A 14,501-nucleotide genomic window follows, 5' to 3' on the forward strand; every position below is an offset into this window, starting at 1 on the left:
TACCACACCAAGCAAGGCAAACTTATATGAAGCAAAGGACCCTGATGGGTCATATGGTATTTTACGAAAAATCGGCTAAGTCCCAAAATGATGATGTCAGAACTACACTCAAATGTTACCACACCAAGCAAGGCAAACTTATATGAAGCAAAGGACCCTGATGGGTCATATGGTATTTTACGAAAAATCGGCTAAGTCCCAAAATGGGGATGTCAGAACTACACTAAAATGTTACCACACCAAGCAAGGCAAACTTATATGAAGGCAAGGAACCTGATGGGTCATATGGTATTTTACGAAAAATCGGCTAAGTCCCAAAATGATGATGTCAGAACTACACTAAAAGGTTACCACACCAAGCAAGGCAAACTTATATGAAGGCAAGGACCCTGATGGGTCATATGGTATTTTACGAAAAATCGGCTAAGTCCCAAAATGGGGATGTCAGAACTACACTCAAATGTTACCACACCAAGCAAGGCAAACTTATATGAAGGCAAGGACCCTGATGGGTCATATGGTATTTTACGAAAAATCGGCTAAGTCCCAAAATGGGGATGTCAGAACTACACTCAAATGTTACCACACCAAGCAAGGCAAACTTATATGAAGGCAAGGACCCTGATGGGTCATATGGTATTTTACGAAAAATCGGCTAAGTCCCAAAATGGGGATGTCAGAACTACACTCAAATGTTACCACACCAAGCAAGGCAAACTTATATGAAGCAAAGGACCCTGATGGGTCATATGGTATTGGTCGAAAAATCGGCTAAGTCCCAAAATGGGGATGTCAGAACTACACTCAAATGTTACCATACCAAGCAAGGCAAACTTATATGAAGCAAAGGACCCTGATGGGTCATATGGTATTTTACGAAAAATCGGCTAAGTCCCAAAATGATGATGTCAGAACTACACTAACAAGTTACCACACCAAGCAAGGCAAACTTATATGAAGCAAAGGACCCTGATGGGTCAAATGGTATTGATCGAAAAATCGGCTAAGTCCCAAAATGGGGATGTCAGAACTACACTCAAATGTTACCACACCAAGCAAGGCAAACTTATATGAAGGCAAGGTCCCTGATGGGTCATATGGTATTTTACGAAAAATCGGCTAAGTCCCAAAATGGGGATGTCTGAACTACACTAAAAAGTTACCACATCAAGCAAGGCAAACTTATATGAAGCAAAGGACCCTGATGGGTCAAATGGTATTTTACGAAAAATCGGCTAAGTCCCAAAATGGGGATGTCAGAACTACACTCAAATGTTACCACACCAAGCAAGGCAAACTTATATGAAGGCAAGGACCCTGATGGGTCATATGGTATTTTACGAAAAATCGGCTAAGTCCCAAAATGGGGATGTCAGAACTACACTCAAATGTTACCACGCCAAGCAAGGCAAACTTATATGAAGCAAAGGACCCTGATGGGTCATATGGTATTTTACGAAAAATCGGCTAAGTCCCAAAATGGGGATGTCAGAACTACACTCAAATGTTACCACACCAAGCAAGGCAAACTTATATGAAGGAAAGGACCCATATGGGTCATATGGTATTTGACGAAAAATCGGCTAAGTCCCAAAATGATGATGTCAGAACTACACTCAAATGTTACCACACCAAGCAAGGCAAACTTATATGAAGGAAAGGACCCATATGGGTCATATGGCATTTTACGAAAAATCGGCTAAGTCCCAAAATGAGGATGTCAGAACTACACTAAAAAGTTACCACACCAAGCAAGGCAAAGTACCTAGGTGAACCCTAGGAAGAAACACGGACCAAGTCAGATGGCCTAAGTCAAGAGAACAAGTGACCTAGGCAAAGTTGTATGGCGCTGAGGACCCTGAAAAATCTGGTTAGTGTAGTTTAGACAGGGTAGGTTTTTGGGTCGGCCGAACCCCCTTATTTTGGGTTTTGGCCTCATCAAGAAGCTACACCTAGGCAAACTGCCTAGGGTGAAAGTGCGAAGACCAATCGAATAGTAAGACAAGTTTTGACCGATCGCCCTAGGCAAGCTTGTATGAAGAAAGGGACCCTAAGGGTCATATGGAAATACATGAAAAATCGGCTAAGTCCCAAAATTGGGATGTCTGAACTACACTAAAAAGTTACCACATCAAGCAAGGCAAAGTACCTAGGTGAACCCTAAGAAGAAACACGGACCAAGTCAGATGGCCTAAGTCAAGAGTACATGTGACCTAGGCAAAGTTGTATGGCGCTGAGGACCCTGAAAAATCGGGTTAGTGTAGTTCAGACAGGGGAGGTTTTTGGGTCGGCTGAACCTCCTTATTTTGGGTTTTGACCTCCTCAAGAAGCTACACCTAGGCAAACTGCCTAGGGTGAAAGTGCGAAGACCAATCGAATAGTAAGACAAGTTTTGACCGATCGCCCTAGGCAAGCTTGTATGAAGAAAGGGACCCTATGGGTCATATGGAAAATCCATGAAAAATCGGCTAAGTCCCAAAATTGGGATGTCTGAACTACACTAAAAAGTTACCACATCAAGCAAGGCAAAGTACCTAGGTGAACCCTAAGAAGAAACACGGACCAAGTCAGATGGCCTAAGTCAAGAGTACATGTGACCTAGGCAAAGTTGTATGGCGCTGAGGACCCTGAAAAATCGGGTTAGTGTAGTTCAGACAGGGGAGGTTTTTGGGTCGGCTGAACCTCCTTATTTTGGGTTTTGACCTCCTCAAGAAGCTACACCTAGGCAAACTGCCTAGGGTGAAAGTGCGAAGACCAATCGAATAGTAAGACAAGTTTTGACCGATCGCCCTAGGCAAGCTTGTATGAAGAAAGGGACCCTATGGGTCATATGGAAAATCCATGAAAAATCGGCTAAGTCCCAAAATTGGGATGTCTGAACTACACTAAAAAGTTACCACATCAAGCAAGGCAAAGTACCTAGGTGAACCCTAAGAAGAAACACGGACCAAGTCAGATGGCCTAAGTCAAGAGTGCAAGTGACCTAGGCAAAGTTGTATGACGGTGAGGACCCTGAAAAATCTGGTTAGTGTAGTTTAGACAGGGGAGGTTTTTGGGTCGGCTGAACCTCCTTATTTTGGGTTTTGACCTCCTCAAGAAGCTACACCTAGGCAAACTGCCTAGGGTGAAAGTGCGAAGACCAATCGAATAGTAAGACAAGTTTTGACCGATCGCCCTAGGCAAGCTTGTATGAAGAAAGGGACCCTATGGGTCATATGGAAATACATGAAAAATCGGCTAAGTCCCAAAATTGGGATGTCTGAACTACACTAAAAAGTTACCACATCAAGCAAGGCAAAGTACCTAGGTGAACCCTAGCAAGAAACACGGACCAAGTCAGATGGCCTAAGTCAAGAGAACAAGTGACCTAGGCAAAGTTGTATGACGGTGAGGACCCTGAAAAATCGGGTTAGTGTAGTTCAGACAGGGGAGGTTTCTGGGTCGGCTGAACCTCCTTATTTCGGGTTTTGGCCTCCTCAAGAAGACAGACCTAGGCAAACTGCCTAGGGTGAAAGTGCGAAGACCAATCGAATAGTAAGACAAGTTTTGACCGATCGCCCTAGGCAAGCTTGTATGAAGAAAGGGACCCTATGGGTCATATGGAAATACATGAAAAATCGGCTAAGTCCCAAAATTAGGATGTCTGAACTACACTAAAAAGTTACCACATCAAGCAAGGCAAAGTACCTAGGTGAACCCTAGGAAGAAACACGGACCAAGTCGGATGGCCTAAGTCAAGAGTACAAGTGACCTAGGCAAAGTTGTATGGCGCTGAGGACCCTGAAAAATCGGGTTAGTGTAGTTCAGACAGGGGAGGTTTCAGGGTCGGCCGAACCTCCTTATTTCGGGTTTTGGCCTCCTCAAGAAGACAGACCTAGGCGAACTGCCTAGGGTGAAAGTGCGAAGACCAATCGAATAGTAAGACAAGTTTTGACCGATCGCCCTAGGCAAGCTTGTATGAAGAAAGGGACCCTATGGGTCATATGGAAATATACGAAAAATCGGCTAAGTCCCAAAATTGGGATGTCAGAACTACACTATAAAGTTACCACATCAAGCAAGGCAAAGTACCTAGGTGAACCCTAGGAAGAAACACGGACCAAGTCGGATGGCCTAAGTCAAGAGTACAAGTGACCTAGGCAAAGTTGTATGGCGCTGAGGACCCTGAAAAATCGGGTTAGTGTAGTTCAGACAGGGGAGGTTTCAGGGTCGGCCGAACCTCCTTATTTCGGGTTTTGGCCTCCTCAAGAAGACAGACCTAGGCGAACTGCCTAGGGTGAAAGTGCGAAGACCAATCGAATAGTAAGACAAGTTTTGACCGATCGCCCTAGGCAAGCTTGTATGAAGAAAGGGACCCTATGGGTCATATGGAAATATACGAAAAATCGGCTAAGTCCCAAAATTGGGATGTCTGAACTACACTAAAAAGTTACCACATCAAGCAAGGCAAAGTACCTAGGTGAACCCTAGGAAGAAACACGGACCAAGTCGGATGGCCTAAGTCAAGAGTACAAGTGACCTAGGCAAAGTTGTATGGCGCTGAGGACCCTGAAAAATCGGGTTAGTGTAGTTCAGACAGGGGAGGTTTCAGGGTCGGCCGAACCTCCTTATTTCGGGTTTTGGCCTCCTCAAGAAGACAGACCTAGGCAAACTGCCTAGGGTGAAAGTGCGAAGACCAATCGAATAGTAAGACAAGTTTTGACCGATCGCCCTAGGCAAGCTTGTATGAAGAAAGGGACCCTATGGGTCATATGGAAATACATGAAAAATCGGCTAAGTCCCAAAATTGGGATGTCTGAACTACACTAAAAAGTTACCACATCAAGCAAGGCAAAGTACCTAGGTGAACCCTAGCAAGAAACACGGACCAAGTCAGATGGCCTAAGTCAAGAGAACAAGTGACCTAGGCAAAGTTGTATGACGGTGAGGACCCTGAAAAATCGGGTTAGTGTAGTTCAGACAGGGGAGGTTTCTGGGTCGGCTGAACCTCCTTATTTCGGGTTTTGGCCTCCTCAAGAAGACAGACCTAGGCAAACTGCCTAGGGTGAAAGTGCGAAGACCAATCGAATAGTAAGACAAGTTTTGACCGATCGCCCTAGGCAAGCTTGTATGAAGAAAGGGACCCTATGGGTCATATGGAAATACATGAAAAATCGGCTAAGTCCCAAAATTAGGATGTCTGAACTACACTAAAAAGTTACCACATCAAGCAAGGCAAAGTACCTAGGTGAACCCTAGGAAGAAACACGGACCAAGTCGGATGGCCTAAGTCAAGAGTACAAGTGACCTAGGCAAAGTTGTATGGCGCTGAGGACCCTGAAAAATCGGGTTAGTGTAGTTCAGACAGGGGAGGTTTCAGGGTCGGCCGAACCTCCTTATTTCGGGTTTTGGCCTCCTCAAGAAGACAGACCTAGGCGAACTGCCTAGGGTGAAAGTGCGAAGACCAATCGAATAGTAAGACAAGTTTTGACCGATCGCCCTAGGCAAGCTTGTATGAAGAAAGGGACCCTATGGGTCATATGGAAATATACGAAAAATCGGCTAAGTCCCAAAATTGGGATGTCAGAACTACACTAAAAAGTTACCACATCAAGCAAGGCAAAGTACCTAGGTGAACCCTAGGAAGAAACACGGACCAAGTCGGATGGCCTAAGTCAAGAGTACAAGTGACCTAGGCAAAGTTGTATGGCGCTGAGGACCCTGAAAAATCGGGTTAGTGTAGTTCAGACAGGGGAGGTTTCAGGGTCGGCCGAACCTCCTTATTTCGGGTTTTGGCCTCCTCAAGAAGACAGACCTAGGCGAACTGCCTAGGGTGAAAGTGCGAAGACCAATCGAATAGTAAGACAAGTTTTGACCGATCGCCCTAGGCAAGCTTGTATGAAGAAAGGGACCCTATGGGTCATATGGAAATATACGAAAAATCGGCTAAGTCCCAAAATTGGGATGTCAGAACTACACTAAAAAGTTACCACATCAAGCAAGGCAAAGTACCTAGGTGAACCCTAGGAAGAAACACGGACCAAGTCGGATGGCCTAAGTCAAGAGTACAAGTGACCTAGGCAAAGTTGTATGGCGCTGAGGACCCTGAAAAATCGGGTTAGTGTAGTTCAGACAGGGGAGGTTTCAGGGTCGGCCGAACCTCCTTATTTCGGGTTTTGGCCTCCTCAAGAAGACAGACCTAGGCGAACTGCCTAGGGTGAAAGTGCGAAGACCAATCGAATAGTAAGACAAGTTTTGACCGATCGCCCTAGGCAAGCTTGTATGAAGAAAGGGACCCTATGGGTCATATGGAAATATACGAAAAATCGGCTAAGTCCCAAAATTGGGATGTCAGAACTACACTAAAAAGTTACCACACCAAGCAAGGCAAAGTACCTAGGTGAACCCTAGGAAGAAACACGGACCAAGTCGGATGGCCTAAGTCAAGAGTACAAGTGACCTAGGCAAAGTTGTATGGCGCTGAGGACCCTGAAAAATCGGGTTAGTGTAGTTCAGACAGGGGAGGTTTCAGGGTCGGCCGAACCTCCTTATTTCGGGTTTTGGCCTCCTCAAGAAGACAGACCTAGGCGAACTGCCTAGGGTGAAAGTGCGAAGACCAATCGAATAGTAAGACAAGTTTTGACCGATCGCCCTAGGCAAGCTTGTATGAAGAAAGGGACCCTATGGGTCATATGGAAATATACGAAAAATCGGCTAAGTCCCAAAATTGGGATGTCAGAACTACACTATAAAGTTACCACATTAGCAAGGCAGACTTGTATGAAGAACGGGACCCTGGTGAAAGTAGCAAATATCCCAAACCGAACATGAATATTATACACACAAGAGTACGAACATAAAGGAACACGGACCAAGCGTACCGAGAGAATCGGTACTATAGAACCCTCGTGGTTCTACACAAAGACTTTATGTTAGGGGTTCAAGCCCCATAGTACTCAAACGGTGACAGTAGCAAATATCCCAAAACGAACGTGAATCTTATTCACAAGAGTACGAACATAAAGGAACACGGACCAAGCGTACCGAGAGAATCGGTACTATAGAGCCCTCGTGGTTCTACACAAAGACTTTATGTTCGGGGTTCACACCCCAAATCGAACGTGGAATTTACTTTCTGATGGTCATGCGGTCGTCCAAAGGGGTCTAGTATCCTGGGATGACAAGCATCACGGGCACAGCTCGTATCAAAACAGTCGAAGAGGCCCGCGAAAGCTTGCTTTCCATGGCTATGCGATGCACAAATTGAGTTTACTCACCGTAGTATAAAACGAACGAACCGAACCTATCCGAGTAGGGATAATGGGCGCAGTAACATACTTCTGTGACCCAGCGAGAGTTGAACGAGGTGACATGAACTGTCAGTGGCTTATATCAGATGGGATACATACATGAGATTGCTTTCAAATCTACACTCGAAAACCTAACCAAGTAAAAGCGAACGTGGGAAGGATTCGAAACCGGTCACGAAATCTTAAGCTGGAAAGAGTCATCACTATGGATACATATTATGCGAAACCAATCAAGTGCTCAGTACTGATCCAAAACCTAAGAGCACTAGTGAACACCTTATTCTCACCCTAGTTCACATCCAAGTGATCGACCACGTGTGTGAAGCAAAGACCAATCGAATTCCTCAATGAACCGAACACTATGAACAAATGGCCAAAAACGTTATAACTATCCAAACATCCTACTATCTAGCGAAAGTCATCACGATGGAACCATACCATGATCTTTAACCTATAGCGCTCACCATATTCCTACCCAGAGTGCAAGTGAACAGATTGCCCACCCGTACCCAGTTCACAACCACGTGATCGACTAACATACCGAGGTTACCACAAGTCAAAGTTATACGTTTACAAGCGCAAGACCAATCGAAAACCCCGAAAGCAATCTCGACCCAAAATGTATTATCCGTGAGTGTAGTCGAGTCTCGTACTCGTCATCTGTAATCGTCGGATAGAATATCCAGTACACGGTTGTCTTTCCAAATGAAATCTACATACAGAACTCGCTCTTGGCAAATGGGTGGCAATGGCGCAATCAGGAGCGAGTTCCCGTCCGGGTGCCAAGTGATTGGCAAATGTCTGGGGGAAAGCAACCATATGTTGATTTGTCTGTTAGTGTACTGGGTGTTTGAGGTATGTAGTATCCACGCTTGGTTGGGTGTGTCAGAGGACCGTGAATGCGTTCGCAACCCCAATTGGGGTACATCGGGAATGATTTTGTGGAACCGATGTGCCCGGCACACACTAAGTTTTGTTGCAAGTTAATAGTGTGCCATGTCCGGGGGGGTTGTGATTAAACTCTGGTGAATTGCGTACTGTGGTGATTGGGGTATGAAAGCCCCGCAGTTGCAATGATCGGACGCGCCTAGCGTGTCCTTTAGTTGATGGTAGGGAAATGAAGGCCCTTGTCAGCTCACCTAAGTATTCATGGAAGTTTGGCATAAGGTCGCTGTGGTAGGGGTATGAAGGCCCCGTCAGCGCATGCACAATCGGGCGCACGAGCGCTTAGCGGAGTCGAATGCCGCTCAAGTGCCTGTCCGGTGCATCGGGTGTGTGTGTGATACGAGGGCAATGAGGTTCGCACGGGGGCTCGCCTCCCGTGTGCTACCGGACTTGACAACATATAGAACGTGGTGTTTGCTCCTCCGGGTGCAATGGGACAATGAACATTCGAACGCAAAGTCGGAATTCTGGTTGATCCTACCAGTAATATACGCTCGTCTCAAAGGTTAAGCCATGCATGTCTAAGTACAAACAGATTTAATGTGAAACCGCATAAGGCTCAGTATAACAGCTATAATTTACGAGATCATCAACCTAGTTACTTGGATAACTGTGGAAAATCTAGAGCTAATACATGCAACATGCCAGGACCCTCGCGGGAACTGGTGCACTTATTAGTCAAACCAATCGCGGGTTCTCCGTGTCATTGAGTTGAAGTCTGGATAATGATGCTGATCGTATGGTCTCGCACCGACGACAGATCTCGCAAATATCTGCCCTATCAACTATGGATGGTAGTATAGAGGACTACCATGGTTGCAACGGGTAACGGGGAATCAGGGTTCGATTCCGGAGAGGGAGCCTGAGAAATGGCTACCACATCCAAGGAAGGCAGCAGGCGCGTAAATTACCCAATCCCGGGACGGGGAGGTAGTGACGAGAAATAACAATATGAAACTCTTTAATGATGTTTCATAATTGGAATGAGTAGAGCATAAATCCTTCTACGAGGATCAAGTGGAGGGCAAGTCTGGTGCCAGCAGCCGCGGTAATTCCAGCTCCACTAGCGTATATTAAAATTGTTGCGGTTAAAACGTTCGAAGTTGATACTTGTCCAACACAGTCCGGCTCCGCCGACCCGGTCAACCCGTGGTCGGTGGGCCAAGTCGGAATCTGGTTGCGACTCAATGGTGTGGTAGGGCACCAAGTCTGTGTCATGGTGTGCCCTTCAACGGGTGCAAGTGTAACATAGAGCTCGACCGCTCACGTTTACCTTGAACAAATTAGAGTGCTTAAAGCAGGGTGCCCAAACGCCCTAGAATAATCTTGCATGGAATAATGGAATACGACCTTGGTCTAATCTTTCATTGGTTTGTACTCAGACCGGAGGTAATGATTAACAGAAGTAGTTGGGGACACTAGTATTACGGCGCGAGAGGTGAAATTCGTAGACCGTCGTAAGACTAACTAAAGCGAAGGCATTTGTCAAGGATGCTTTCTTTAATCAAGAACGAAAGTTAGAGGATCGAAGGCGATTAGATACCGCCCTAGTTCTAACCGTAAACGATGCCAACTAGCAATTGGGAGACGCTACAACCAGGTGCTCTCAGTAGCTTCCGGGAAACCAAAGTCAGGTTCCGGGGGAAGTATGGTTGCAAAGTTGAAACTTAAAGGAATTGACGGAAGGGCACCACAATGAAATGGAGCTTGCGGTTCAATTTGACTCAACACGGGAAAACTTACCAGGTCCGAACTTATGGAGGTGAGACAGATTAATAGCTCTTTCTCAAATTTAAGGGTAGTGGTGCATGGCCGTTCTTAGTTCGTGGATTGATTTGTCTGGTTAATTCCGATAACGAACGTGACTCACATATGCTAACTAGAACGCAGTCAGCGTTAATGCGTCGATGCCGATTGGAACGGGTTAGGACCTTTCGGTGGAGTATGACCTGACACCTTCGCTGTTCGTGTGCGCAAGTGCACTTACGGTACGCTGCTTAGCAGGACAATTTGTGTTTAGCAAAATGAGATCGAGCGATAACAGGTCCGTGATGCCCTTAGATGTTCTGGGCTACACGCGTGCTACAATGTGGGTAGCAGCGTGTCTCCTATTCCGAGAGGAACGGGAAATCACTCAAATACTCACTTAGTAGGGATTATGGATTGCAATGGTCCATATGAACTCGGAACTTCTAGTAAGTGCTGGTCATCAGCCAGCGTTGAATACGTCCCTGCCCTTTGTACACACCGCCCGTCGCTACTACCGATGGATTATTTAGTGAGGTCTTTGGAGATGATCGTTCGCTGGATCCTCGTGAACCGCGTCTGCTTTATCGAAGTTGACCGAACTTGATGATTTAGAGGAAGTAAAAGTCGTAACAAGGTTTCCGTAGGTGAACCTGCGGAAGGATCATTAGTGGCCAAGTGATCCTTCCAGAAGTCCGAACCTGCGGGTTGAGACTTCGGCACAAGTTGCCATATGATAATTGACGAAACACTATAGAAGTCCGAACCTGCGGGTTGAGACTCAGGCACAAGTTGCCATATGAAAGTTGACGAAACACTAACAAGTCCGAACCTGCGGGTTGAGACTTAGGCACACGTTGCCTTATACATGACTTCGAACAAATACACAAGTCCGAACCTGCGGGTTGAGACTTAGGCACAAGTTGCCTTATACATGACTTCGAACAAATACACAAGTCCGAACCTGCGGGTTGAGACTTAGGCACAAGTTGCCATATGAAAGTTGACGAAACACTAACAAGTCCGAACCTGCGGGTTGAGACTTAGGCACACGTTGCCTTATACATGACTTCGAACAAATACACAAGTCCGAACCTGCGGGTTGAGACTTAGGCACAAGTTGCCTTATACATGACTTCGAACAAATACACAAGTCCGAACCTGCGGGTTGATACTTAGGCACACGTTGCCATATGAAAGTTGACGAAACACTAACAAGTCCGAACCTGCGAGTTGAGACTTAGGCACACGTTGCCTTATACATGACTTCGAACAAATACACAAGTCCGAACTTGCGGGTTGAGACTTAGGCACAAGTTGCCTTATACATACATTGGCCAAATAAACAGAAGTCCGAACCTGCGGGTTGAGACTTAGGCACAAGTTGCCATATTATATTCGATCAAACACTAAGTAGTCCGAACCTGCGGGTTGAGACTCAAGACCGTAACAAGATGTCACTATACAAGTCCGAACCTAAGGGTTGAGACTTAATGCGATCTAGATACCAAGTTGACATCCAATACCTGTTGAGCAAAACCAAAGATTCCCTGTTCTCGAATGATTACACTATATAACAGGGAATCTTGAAGAAATCAAGCAAGCGTGAAACAAAGTCATCACTTGGGCATGCTCGATAGCCAACCACATGACCTTAACCTAAGAGAGCATGCAAACCACATGATACCTATAAACGATTAACCCGCCCTAGTTCAATCGTTCACCAAGTGATGACTTCAGTATGGCTAAGAGAAAAACTTTTAAATGGGAAAAACTCTAAGTCCGAACCTCCGGGTTGAGACTTCCGCGTCGGAGGTGGGCGCACCTCCTATCCGAAAGATGGTGAATCAGGGGTGTTCGATCAGCAATGGTCGGATGCCCCGTCGTAGTCCAACTATGACAATCAAAGTCAAGACCTCCGGGTTGAGACTTTCCGCGAGTACAAGCATAAAGGAACACGGACCAAGCCGTACCGAGAGAATCGGTACTAGAGCCCTCGTGGTTCTACATTGAGAGAGCCCTCGTGGTTCTCATTAGGGGCTTTATGCAAGTCGTACTCAATACTGTGGTGTGAAGTATAAAGTATAGTCTTCGCCTGGTCCACGCTGCTTCGGCGGTCCTGGGTAAGATAGTTCATTCTAGCTTGCCCTATAGTGGAATGAGGACACTTAATGCTTCGTCTTTTAGCGGCGGCTAGACTCCTCCTCACGGGGAACGAGTTGACGCACACAGCGGCGGCTTACGCACTATGGCAATCATGGATGCCTGAAGATTCCGTGAAGTTCTCCCCTGGTCCACGCTGCCTCGGCAGTCCTGGGTAAAATGGAATATTTCCAGCTTGCCCTATAGTGGAAGAGGACTATCCAACAATACAAAGTCAAGACCTCCGGGTTGAGACTTTCCGCGTCGGTGGTGTCGCGCACCGCCTATCCGAAAGATGGTGTAACAGGGGTGTTCGATCAGCAATGGTCGGATGCCCCGTCATAGTCCAACTATGACAACCAAAGTCAAGACCTCCGGGTTGAGACTTTCCGCGTCCGGAGGTACGCGTACCGCCTACCCGAAAGATGGTGTGCTTCTGGGGTATTCGATGAGTCGGATACCCCGTCGTAGTCCAACTATGACAATACAAAGTCAAGACCTCCGGGTTGAGACTTCCGCGTCGGAGGTGCGCGCACCGCCTACCCGAAAGATGATGAATCAGGGGTGTTCGATCAGCAATGGTCGGATGCCCCGTCGTAGTCCAACTATGACAATCAAAGTCAAGACCTCCGGGTTGAGACTTTCCGCGTCCGGAGGTACGCGTACCGCCTACCCGAAAGATGGTGTGCTTCTGGGGTATTCGATGAGTCGGATACCCCGTCGTAGTCCAACTATGACAATACAAAGTCAAGACCTCCGGGTTGAGACTTCCGCGTCGGAGGTGCGCGCACCGCCTACCCGAAAGATGATGAATCAGGGGTGTTCGATCAGCAATGGTCGGATGCCCCGTCGTAGTCCAACTATGACAATCAAAGTCAAGACCTCCGGGTTGAGACTTCCGCGTCCGGAGGTACGCGTACCGCCTACCCGAAAGATGGTGAATCAGGGGTGTTCGATCAGCAATGGTCGGATGCCCCGTCGTAGTCCAACTATGACAATCAAAGTCAAGACCTCCGGGTTGAGACTTTCTGCGAGTACAAGCATAAAGGAACACGGACCATGCCGTACCGAGAGAATCGGTACTAGAGCCCTCGTGGTTCTACATTGAGAGAGCCCTCGTGGTTCTCAATAGGGGCTTTATGCAAGTCGTACTCAATACTGTGGTGTGAAGTATAAAGTATAGAGTCCTCCACTGGTCCACGCTGCTCCGGCGGTCCTGGGTAAGATAGTTCATTCTAGCTTGCCCTATGTGGAAGAGGACTCAATACCCTACCTGTTGAGCTTGAAACAAAGTCATCACTTGGGCATGCTCATATTGCCATACAATATTCCATTATCTACTAATGAGCATGCAGCTATATGATTATAACCTGTAAACGATTACCCCGCCGTAGTTCAGCGCTTCAACCAAGTGATGACTTCAGTATGGCTAGTGTGTGAAGTATAAAGTATAGTCCTCCCCTGGTCCACACTGCTTCGGCGGTCCTGGGTAAGATAGTTAGTTCTAGCTTGCCCTATGTGGAAGAGGACACCATACTTAATACTGTGGTGTAATGAACAAAGTATAGTCCTCCACTGGTCCACGCTGCTTTGCAGTCCTGGGTAAGATAGTTAGTTCTAGCTTGCCCTATGTGGAAGAGGGCATACAAGACAAAGTATAGTTCTCCCCTGGTCCACGCTGCTCCGGCGGTCCTGGGTAAGATAGTTAATTCTAGCTTGCCCTATGTGGAAGAGAGCATACATGAACCAAGAACGAAGGTTATGATCGAGGAATGATTCGACAACTAACCGATGGTATGAAATGTGAAGAATTCAAGCAAGCACACAATCAAGTCATCACTTGGGCATGCTCGATAGCCAACCTCATGACATTAACCTAGTAGAGCATGCGAAAACCAATATATACAAGTAATGTAAACGATGCCTCCCTAGTTCAGCGCTTCAACCAAGTGATGACTTCAGAATGGCTAAATCAAATCGGTTCAAAACATACCATCGGTACCCTATTGAAACACACAAGTCGATATCAAACCTCATGATTGTGTAGTCCTCCACTGGTCCACGCCGCTTCGGCCGTCCTGGGTAAAATGGAACATTCCAGCTTGCCCTATGTGGAAGAGGGCACATTACTCAATACTGTGGTGTGAAGTATAAAGTTCAGTTCTCCCCTGGTCCACGCTGCTTCGGCGGTCCTGGGTAAGATAGTTCATTCTAGCTTGCCCTATGTGGAAGAGGACACTTCATACTTCGTCTCTAAGCGGCGGCTTGACTCCTCCCTACGGGGAACGGGTTTACGCGCACAGCGGCGGCTTACGCACTATGGCAGTCATGGATGCCTTACGTTTCTATGAAAAGTGTGTTCCTCCCCTGGTCCACGCT

This window comes from Anopheles ziemanni (assembly GCF_943734765.1).
Source record: "Anopheles ziemanni chromosome X unlocalized genomic scaffold, idAnoZiCoDA_A2_x.2 X_unloc_6, whole genome shotgun sequence".
NCBI lineage: Eukaryota > Metazoa > Arthropoda > Insecta > Diptera > Culicidae > Anopheles > Anopheles ziemanni.